Below are 9249 nucleotides of genomic sequence, written 5' to 3' on the forward strand. Positions count from 1 at the left end.
GGGATTAGAAGTGTGTGGCACAAAGCCCAACTTCAAAACGATTTCTGAGAATTGGGGTTATAGGAGTGAAATGGCTGGCTACACCTCCAAAGCTTGGTGACTGACTGAGGTGACTGTAGCAGCCTGTGTCCCTCAGGCACTCCCTGCCCTGTGCTATCTTATGTCTCTCATCAAGTAGTCCTTCTGTTGGCTGCTGCACTTAAGCACAGGCCTTACCACTCACTCGCTGTTCTCTAGTCATAGCTGGCCCTGACTCCTGGTGGACCCTGGGAGCTGTGAGTTGCTAAGCCCACTGGAGCTGGCCAGTCCTTCCCAGTTCTTCCCTGCCCCCCAGCCCCCCTGGCCCTCAGTAAGGGGAAGGGACTCAGGCCCCATCAACCCACACCCCACACACCTCTTCCACTGTAGCCTCTCGGTTTCCTGCTGGCCCACAGCTGTCCCTCACCAGCCGGTGACTCAGAGCCTTCCAGGATGGCAGTGCTGCCAGCCTTGCCCAGCCCTCTGGGCGGGTGACTAAGCTTGTGGTAAAGAGTGGGCTGAGCTCCTGGGGCAGGCGGGGCTCCTCTACTGTTCTTGTCCTCCTTCCTCTATCCTTCACTGTCTGCTGATTTCTGTCTTCTGGACCTTCTTCAGAAAATGGGGACAATCTCAAACTCCACAAATGTTTCCCGGAGCACCAAGCATCCCACTGGGACTGAGAATTTCAGAGAGAAGGAAAGCAAAGAGGAAGTGGGAGAGAGATGTAGTCCCAGTGTAAAGGACTGGCGGAGGGGTGGGCAGGATCCAGGACTAGGAGTGGCCCACCCTTCCCCCACATATGCCTCTGTGAGGACTGGGAAGCCAGTGCCCAAGAATCTCGGCCAGTCTGGTCCAGGGCCCCAGCTAGCTTGGCAAGTGTAGCAGGCTGGATTCAGCCCCTGTCACCCACTCCACCAGTCACACTTGTACAGGGAGGCTTGGGTGAGGAGGCTGGGGTAACACCTTCTTCTGGGAGACATTTAGAAATGGGTTCTCAGCTGGGCAGTGGTGGCGCATGCCTGTAATCTCAGCACTCGGAAGGCAGAGGCAGGCGGATCTCTGTGAGTTCGAGGCCAGCCCGGTCTGCAAAGCGAATCCAGGACAACTAAGGCTACACAGAGAAACCCTGTCTCAAAAATAAAATAAAATAAGATATAAAATAATCAGAAGATGATGTCACATTCCCTGAAACTGGAGTTACAGAGGGTTATAAGGTGCTACATGGGTGTGCTGGGCACAAACCTCTGCACGAGCAGCCAGTACTTCTAAACCCTGAGGCATCTCACCGGCTTTCAGATGTGCTGTTCTTTTTTTTTTTTTTTTTTTTTTCCGGAGACAGGGTCTCTCTGTGTAGCATTAGCTGTCCTGGACTCGCTTTATAGACCAGGCTGGCCTCGAACTCACAACTATCTGCCTGCCTTTGCCTCCTGAGTGCTGGGATTAAAGGCGTGCGCCACCACGCCCGGCCAGAAGTGCTGCTCTTTTTATCACCCACATTTTGCTGAGAGAAAGCCTATGGGTCACCAGGTGAGAAGCCAGGAAGCCAGGTATCCCAAGCCGACTCTTAGACCCCCAAATTGGTGGATTGTGGATGTGGAAATGGATGTGGAAACTGGCTTGGTCATTCGGGTGGATGAACTGGTCCCAGACCATCACTGGTAAAACCATGTGGACCTCCAGTGTGGTAGCATATCAGTCAACAGCCTTTCCTCCCTGACACCCCGCCAGGGGTTGCCTAGCTTCTTCCTGCTCAGAGTGTCTCTGACTTTAAAGCAACAAAGCCCTTATTTCCCAGGTGTTTTCCTGAACCTTCAAAGGATCCCAGAAATAGAAATGACCCTCTGGCACCTGGGAGACCGTCCGCTGTACCTGAGTGATTGGCCATCTGGACCTTGGTTTCTGTAAATAGAGCTAGAAGTCCACCTGAACTCTAGCTACCAGAAAGCCTGGGCCAGGCACTGTCAGCGACTGGGGAATTGCTCCTAAGAGCAGTGTGCTAATCTCAGAGGTGGTCTACACCGGGGATTCTAACTTGGGGGGTGCTGTGCTGTGATACAACCCAGGAACTCCCCCACACTAGGTGAGTGCTCCATTGTTGAGCTCTGATCCCGCCAGATGCCGATTCTGACAGTCTGAGGGCAGGCATGCACACACACCTTGACTGGGAGGGCGTACCTGGAGGCAGGATGGCACTGTGGGAGGAGGCAGCATGTAAGCCAGGCAAGCCATCAGGGAGAGAGAGAAGCGGTGTCGCAGGTGTGTCAGCTGAGCTGCCGAGGCCTGATTTGTGGAAATCCTCCCCAAGGCTGCTCCCAATGGGAAAGAAAGGTCCCTCTGGGTTCCGGCAAAGCCAGAAGGCCGTTCTGGGGAACAAGGTCAGACACTCGGGTCTGTCTGTTCCTTTGCTGTTTCTTTTGTTTGCTTTTACAAAATGACCTAGCTTTCGGCAGGAGGTGGCAGGGGTTTTGTTTTTGTTTGTTGCTTTTTTTTTTTTTTTAAGATTTATTTATTATGTATACAGTATGCATCAGGTCACATTATAGATGGCTGTGAGCAACCATGTGGTTGCTGGGAATTGAACTCAGGACCTCTGGAAGAGCACTCAGTGCTCTTAACTGCTGAGCCATCTCTCCATCCCCCTTGTTTTTGCTTTTTGAGTCAGGGGCTCATGGGGCTCTGGCTGGCTTTATATGTACCAGGTAACAAGATGACGTTGAATTATTGATCCTTCTGCCTCTACCTCCCAGATGCTGGGAGTACACGGAGCTAGCTGTGAAACCCAGGGCTTTGAGCATCTACCAACTGAGCCCTTCTCATTGGCTTTTTGTTCATTTGTTTGTTTGTTGGTTGGTTGGTTGGTTGATTAGTTGGTTGTTTGGTTTGGGCTCGGCCTGTAGCTAGCAGTTAAAAGGGCCTCCAGAGATGGGCAGGCTCCAGTTATGCGCCAGCAATTGGCTTGGCAGCACAATTTAACCCATCAGTGAGTCTTAAAAGTATGATTTGGGCTGGGCACTGGTGCACGCCTTTAATCCCAGCACTCAGGAAGCAGAGGCAGGTGGACCTCTGTGAGTTCAAGGCCAGCGTGGTCTACAGAGCGAGTCCAGGATCTGGGCTGGATGCAGTGGCACGTATCTTGGGAAGCTGAGGCAGGATGATCACTGAAAGATGGAGGCCAGCTTGGGCTGTACAGTGAGTTCCAGGCTAGCCTGGGCTACATGATACCTGTCTATATGTGTATGTGGTACACACATGTACATGAGTGCACTCGTGTGTGCATCATGCCATCTTCTTAGCTTATATAAAACACTTCTGACCAGATGAGGTGCCACATGCCTGTAATCCCTGAGTGCTGGGATTAAAGATATGAACCACCACACTCAGCTTCATGAAAAAAAAATTTAGGGGGGGGGGTGTTTTTTTTTTGGTTTTTTTGAGACAGGGTTTTTCTGCATATGTAGCCTTCGCTGTCCTGGACTCACTTTGTAGATCAGGCTGGCCTCGAACTCACAGTGATCCACCTGCCTCTGCCTCTCAAGTGCTGAGAGTAAAGGCGTGCACCAACATGCATGGCAAAATATTTTTTTAAAGTAACTTTTATTTATTTATTGTTATGCACATTTGGTGTTTGCTGTACATGAATGTCTGTGTGAGGGAGCGGGATCCACTGAAACTTGAGTCACAGGCAGTTGTGAGCTGCCATGTGGGTGCTGGGAATTGAACCTGGGTCCTCTAGAAGAGCAGCCAGTGCTCTTAACCACTACGCCATCTCTCCAGCCAAAATTTTTTAATAAAAAAAAAAAAAAAAAAAAGAAGATGGTCTCCTTGGCTGTTCTGGAACTTGCTATGTAGACCAGGCTGTGTTTGAACTCACAGAGATCTACCTGCCTCTTCCTCTAGCGTGCTGATATTAAAGGTATGTGCCACTATACCCAGAGATAAGTTATTTTAACTTTTATCATAATGAAACATTTTTGTTTGTCATAGAAGTTTATATAAGCTGGGTGTGGTGGTGCATGCCTTTACTCCCAGCACTCAGGAGGCAGAGGCAGGTGGATTGCTGTGAGTTCGAGGACAGCCTGGTCTACAAAGCGAGTCCAGGACAGCCAAGGCTACCCAGAAAAACTCTGTCTCAAAAATCCAAAAAACAGCAATAACAAAAGATGTTCAAATGGACAGAACATTCTCCACAGTTGAGTGAGGTATGACTTTCACACGAACTCTGGTGCCTCATATTTGACCATGTCCCCTGGAGGCGGAGACCTGGTGGCACTCAGAGGAAGGACAGCAGGTTACCAAGAAGAGACTTGATACCCTATGAGCATATATAGGGGGAGGAAATCCCCCTCAGGAACAGTCATAGTGGAGGGGAATAAGGGGAAAATGGGAGGGAGGGAAGAATGGGGGGATACAAGGGATGGGATAACCATTGAGATGTAACAAGAATAAATTAATAAAAAATAAAAAAAAAAACAAAAGATGTTCATATAAATGGGATCAAACAGTAACACATCCTTCTTATTACTGTTGTTAATTTTTTGAGACAGGTCTCACTGTGTATCCCTGGCTGGCCTAAGACTCGCTATGTAGACCAGGCTGGCCTCAAAGTCACAGGATTCCATTCTGCCTCTGCCTCCTGACCACTGGGATTAAAGGTATGCACCACCACACCTGGCTGGTTGTGTTTTTTTTTTGTCTGGCCTCTTTTGCACAACACTGCTCCTGAGAGGAATTCATATTGCAGCATGTTTGCAGTGCATTCCTTCCTATTGCTCTAGTATTCCATTATGTGGTCACACTACGGAGCACCTGCCCTGGGTGTAGTCCTGGACTCGATTTGTAGACCAGGCTGGCCTCGAATTCAGAGTGATCCACCTGCCTCTGCCTCCCGAGTGCTGGGATTAAAGGCCACCACGCCCGGCTCACATCTAGCAGTCTTATGATGAGTACACATTTTCATTTGTCTCGCGTAAATAGCCAAGAGTGGAATTTATAGCTCATAGAGGAAGGATTTGTATTGCTAGAAATCACCAAACTTGAGCCGGGCGTGGTGGCGCACGCCTTTAATCCCAGCACTCGGGAGGCAGAGGCAGGTGGATCACCGTGAGTTCGAGGCCAGCCTGGTCTACAAAGTGAGTCCAGGACAGCCAAGGCTACACAGAGAAACCCTGTCTCGAAAAACCAAAAAAAAAAAAAAAAAAAAAAAAAAAAAGAAATCACCAAACTTTTCTCCCCCAAAATGCCTGTCCTACTTTAACACCCACACAAATGATATACAAACACTCCAGTGGCTCGGTGTTCTTGTTGACATTTGTCATTGTCAGCCTTTCATTCTAGCTTTTCTGATGGCAAACAGTGGTGTTCATGCTGGCTTTGTCTCCCTCACACACTTTTTTTTTTTTTTTTTAATTTATGTGCATTGGTGTAGGGTGTCAGATCTTGGAGTTACAGACAGTTGTGAGCTGCCATGTGGGTGCTGGGAATTGAACCTGGGACCTTTGGAAGAGCAGACAGTGCTCTTAACCACTGAGCCAACTCTCCAGCCCCGCTTTTTTTTTTTTTTTTTTTAAAAAGGTCTCACGTATTCTAGGTTTGTACCAAAGTCCCTATGTAAGGGAGGATGACCTTAAATTCCTGATCCTCCTGCCTCCATTTTCAGAGTGCTAGGATTACAGGTATGTGCTGTCACATCTGGCTAATTACTATACATATATACATTCAAGGTATTAGCGATTGAGCCATCGCCCTCGTGCTAGCTAGGCAAGTGCTGCACCACTGAGCATGTACCTCAAGCTTTCTCTCATTCCTTTAACAGTTAGTTTTTTTTTTGTTTTGGTTTGGTTTTTGGTTTTTCGAGACAGGGTTTCTCTGTGTAGCCTTGGCCATCCTGAACTCACTTTGTAGACCAGGCTGGCCTCGAACTCACAGCGATCCGCCCGCCTCTGCCTCCCGAGTGCTGGGATTAAAGGCGTGCGCCACCATGCCCAGCTCAACAGTTAGTTTTCAATCCATGCTACAAGGGAGATGAAGGGTCAGCCAGCCAGACTGACTTGGAAGAGAGGCATCTGATAGAAACAGGGAGAGCAGAAAGTCAGCGAAGGTGTACCCTCAGAGATGCTCAGGATGCCCAGGGGAGAGAAAGACCCTAGCGCTCAGACACACACACACACACACACACACACACACACACACACACACACACACACACACCCCACTCTCACACATCCCCTCAGCCCCCCACATGCAGACACACACAAAATAAATAAATAAATAAATAAAATGTAATTAAAGACACACAAAAGGAGGCTGTAGAGATGGCTCAGCTATTTAGCTTACTCATTGTCCTACCATAGGACCTGCACGTATTTTATACCCAGCACCCACATCACAAGGCTCACAACCACCTGTAACTTCAGTTCCAAGGCCAGACTCTGACTTCCACAGGCTCCTGCACACACATAGTATGCATAAACTCAAGCTGGCACACACACATATGTGAGTAAAATAAACAACTCTTTTAAAAAATAAATAAAGCCGAGGGGTGGTGGCATACACCTTTAATCCCAGCACTCAGGGAGGCAGAGGCAGGTGCATCTCTGTGAGTTTGAGGCCAGCCTGGTCTACAGAGCAGGGTCCAGGACAGCCAAGGCTACACAGAGAAACCCTGTCTCAAAAAACCAGTCCCCCCCCAAAGAAAACACAAACAAACAAAACAAAAAGAAGAAAGAAAGAAAAGATGAATAGAGGCCTGATTTTCAGATTCTAGGGGGCTCAGGTTTTAATTTGTGATTTGATTTATGATCCTTCCCCTCTTATATGGTTCTTCCTCAAGAAATACCTGCCTGGTCTTGGAGGCTGAGGTCATGGGGCACCAGGCTTTAACACAGAACCTGGGCACAGCTACTGTCTGACCTTTGCCCTTCCCTATTTCTGCGGCCAACTTCAGGCTGCCTCATAGACCAGGAAGGTGTCCACTGCCCCCTGGTGGTCACTGAGATGTGGACACAGAGCTTGGCGATCCAGCCTCTCCCGACACCCCCATGACAGGCCCCAGTGTGTGAGCAGGCGCACACATGCATACATACATGCACACCCAGAGAACTGTCTGATGTGTTCACCCTCAGGCTTCCTTTCTTCCTCTCAAGAACCAACTCCTGTGTGCCCCACTGCTGCCATCTTACCCCAGCTCCCCCAGCTAGTAGCCCCTACCATTGTGAAGCCTTCTGGTACCTCCTTGTCTGTCCATGGCTCTAGTGTCTACACAAAGCAAAGGCGATCTTTTTTTTTTTTTTTTTCCCCTGACACAGGGTTTCTCTTATAGTCCTGGCTGTCCTGGACTCACTTTTAGACCAGGCTGGCCTCGAACTCACAGTGATCCGCCTGCCTCTGCCTCCCGAGTGCTGGGATTAAAGGCGTGTGCCACCACTCCTGGTTCGCAAAGGCGATCTTTTAAACAATTATGATTTCAGTGAATGCTCTAAATAGTGTACATATCTTAGGTGCAGAGCTCTCTCTCTCTCTCTCTCCCTCTCTCTCTCTCTATATATATATATATATCTCACATATACATATATGCAAATATGTGTGTGTTGGGGGTTGGTCTGGTGCTATATTTATATGAATGGCTAAATTCTGGGCCCCAAGATCTGGTCACGATCTGGACATAGGCACTGCTACGTACTCTGAACAATGTGTAAACTTTGCACTCAATTATCTCTGCTTAATAAACAAAAGTCTGGACAGCCTGTAACTGGGCAGAAGGGTGGTAGGTGAAGTTCCCGTTCCTGGGGCTTAGAGGTCTGAGGTAGGGACCAAGAGGGAGAAGGAGGAGGAGGAGGAAGAGGAGGAGGAAGAGGAGAGGAAGATGAAGAGAAAGAATGTGGCCCGATGAAGCCGGGCGTGGTGGTGCACGCCTTTAATCCCAGCACTCGGGAGGCAGGGGCAGGCGGATCGCTGTGAGTTCGAGGCCAGCCTGGTCTACAAAGTGAGTCCAGGACTGCCAAGGCTACACAGAGAGACCCTGTCTCGAAAAACCAAAAAAAAAAAAAAAAAAAAAAAAAAGAATGTGGCCTGATGGAGCAGATCCTGCTCAGACTGGACAAATATTGGCAAGTAACTTGGGCATGCGGCTGGAAAGTAGCTACACTAGCTTAGAAAATTATTATAAATCATTCCTGCCCAGTTATTATGCTTAAGATTATTAAATAAATCAATAGGTCTCACCAGGCAGTGGTGGCACACACATTTAATCCCAGCACTTGGGAGGCAGAGGCAGGTGGATTGCTGTGAGTTCAAGGCTAGCCTGGTCTATAAAGTGAGTCCAGGACAAGCAAGGCTACACAGAGAAACCCTGTCTCAAAAAACCAAGAAAAAAAATCAATAGGTCTCTGTCTCAATTATTTAGGAGCTGCCAGGTTAGGAAAGCCCTCTAGAAGCTGGGCATGCTGGTGCATTCCTGTAATCCCAGCACTCAGGGAGGCAGAGGCAGGAGGATCACTGTGAGTTTGAGGCCAGCCTGGTCTACAAAGTGAGGCCAGGACAGCCAAGGCTACACAGAGAAACCCTGTCTCAAAAAACCAAAAACCAAAACAACAACAACAAAACAAAAAAAAGAGAGGGGGGCGAGAGAGAGAGAGAGAGAGAGAGAGAGAGAGAGAGAGAGAGAGAGGAGAGAGGAGGAGAGAGAGGAGAGAGAGAGAGGAGAGAGAGAGAGAGAGGAGAGAGAGAGAGAGAGAGAGAGAGAGATTCTCTGTGTATCCCTGGCTATCCTGGACTCACTTTGTAGACGAGGCTGGCCTCAAACTCACAGTGAACTCACAGGCCTGCTCCTGCCTCCCGAGTGTGTGGGCCATCATGTCCAGCGCTTTTTGATTTTTTTGAGACAGGGTCTCACTGTGTCACTTTGGCTAGCCCGGAACAGATCAAGCTGCCCTCAAATGCCTAGAGATCCATCTGCCTCTGCCTCTGCCTCTGCCTCTGCCTCTGCCTCTGCCTCTGCCTCTGCCTCTGCCTCTGCCTCTGCCTCTGCCTCTGCCTCTGCCTCTGCCTCTGCCTCCTAAGCGCTGAGATTAAAGGCAGGTATCACCACACCCAACCCTTTAACTCTTTTCTTTACTGCTGTCTCCCCTGCACCTAGCACAGGTCCCAGCACACGTGAGGCATACAGAAATATTTGGCGAATGAGGGCGGTGTTTATACTAATGAGCTCTGAGAAGGGCAGACCTCAGATTGCAC

At 49.0% G+C, this 9249-nt stretch overlaps 1 non-coding gene across 1 annotated transcript; it reads right to left on the bottom strand.

Annotated features, from left to right (window-relative positions):
* Window positions 1-2907: 2907 nt before the first annotated feature.
* LOC127207772 (small nucleolar RNA SNORA76) lies at window positions 2908-3017 on the bottom strand. The gene has a single exon (XR_007832979.1). It is a non-coding gene; the product is annotated as a small nucleolar RNA SNORA76 (small nucleolar RNA).
* Window positions 3018-9249: the final 6232 nt, after the last annotated feature.

The sequence above is a fragment of the Acomys russatus genome, chromosome 24 (genome assembly GCF_903995435.1).
Source record: "Acomys russatus chromosome 24, mAcoRus1.1, whole genome shotgun sequence".
NCBI classification, from domain to species: domain Eukaryota; kingdom Metazoa; phylum Chordata; class Mammalia; order Rodentia; family Muridae; genus Acomys; species Acomys russatus.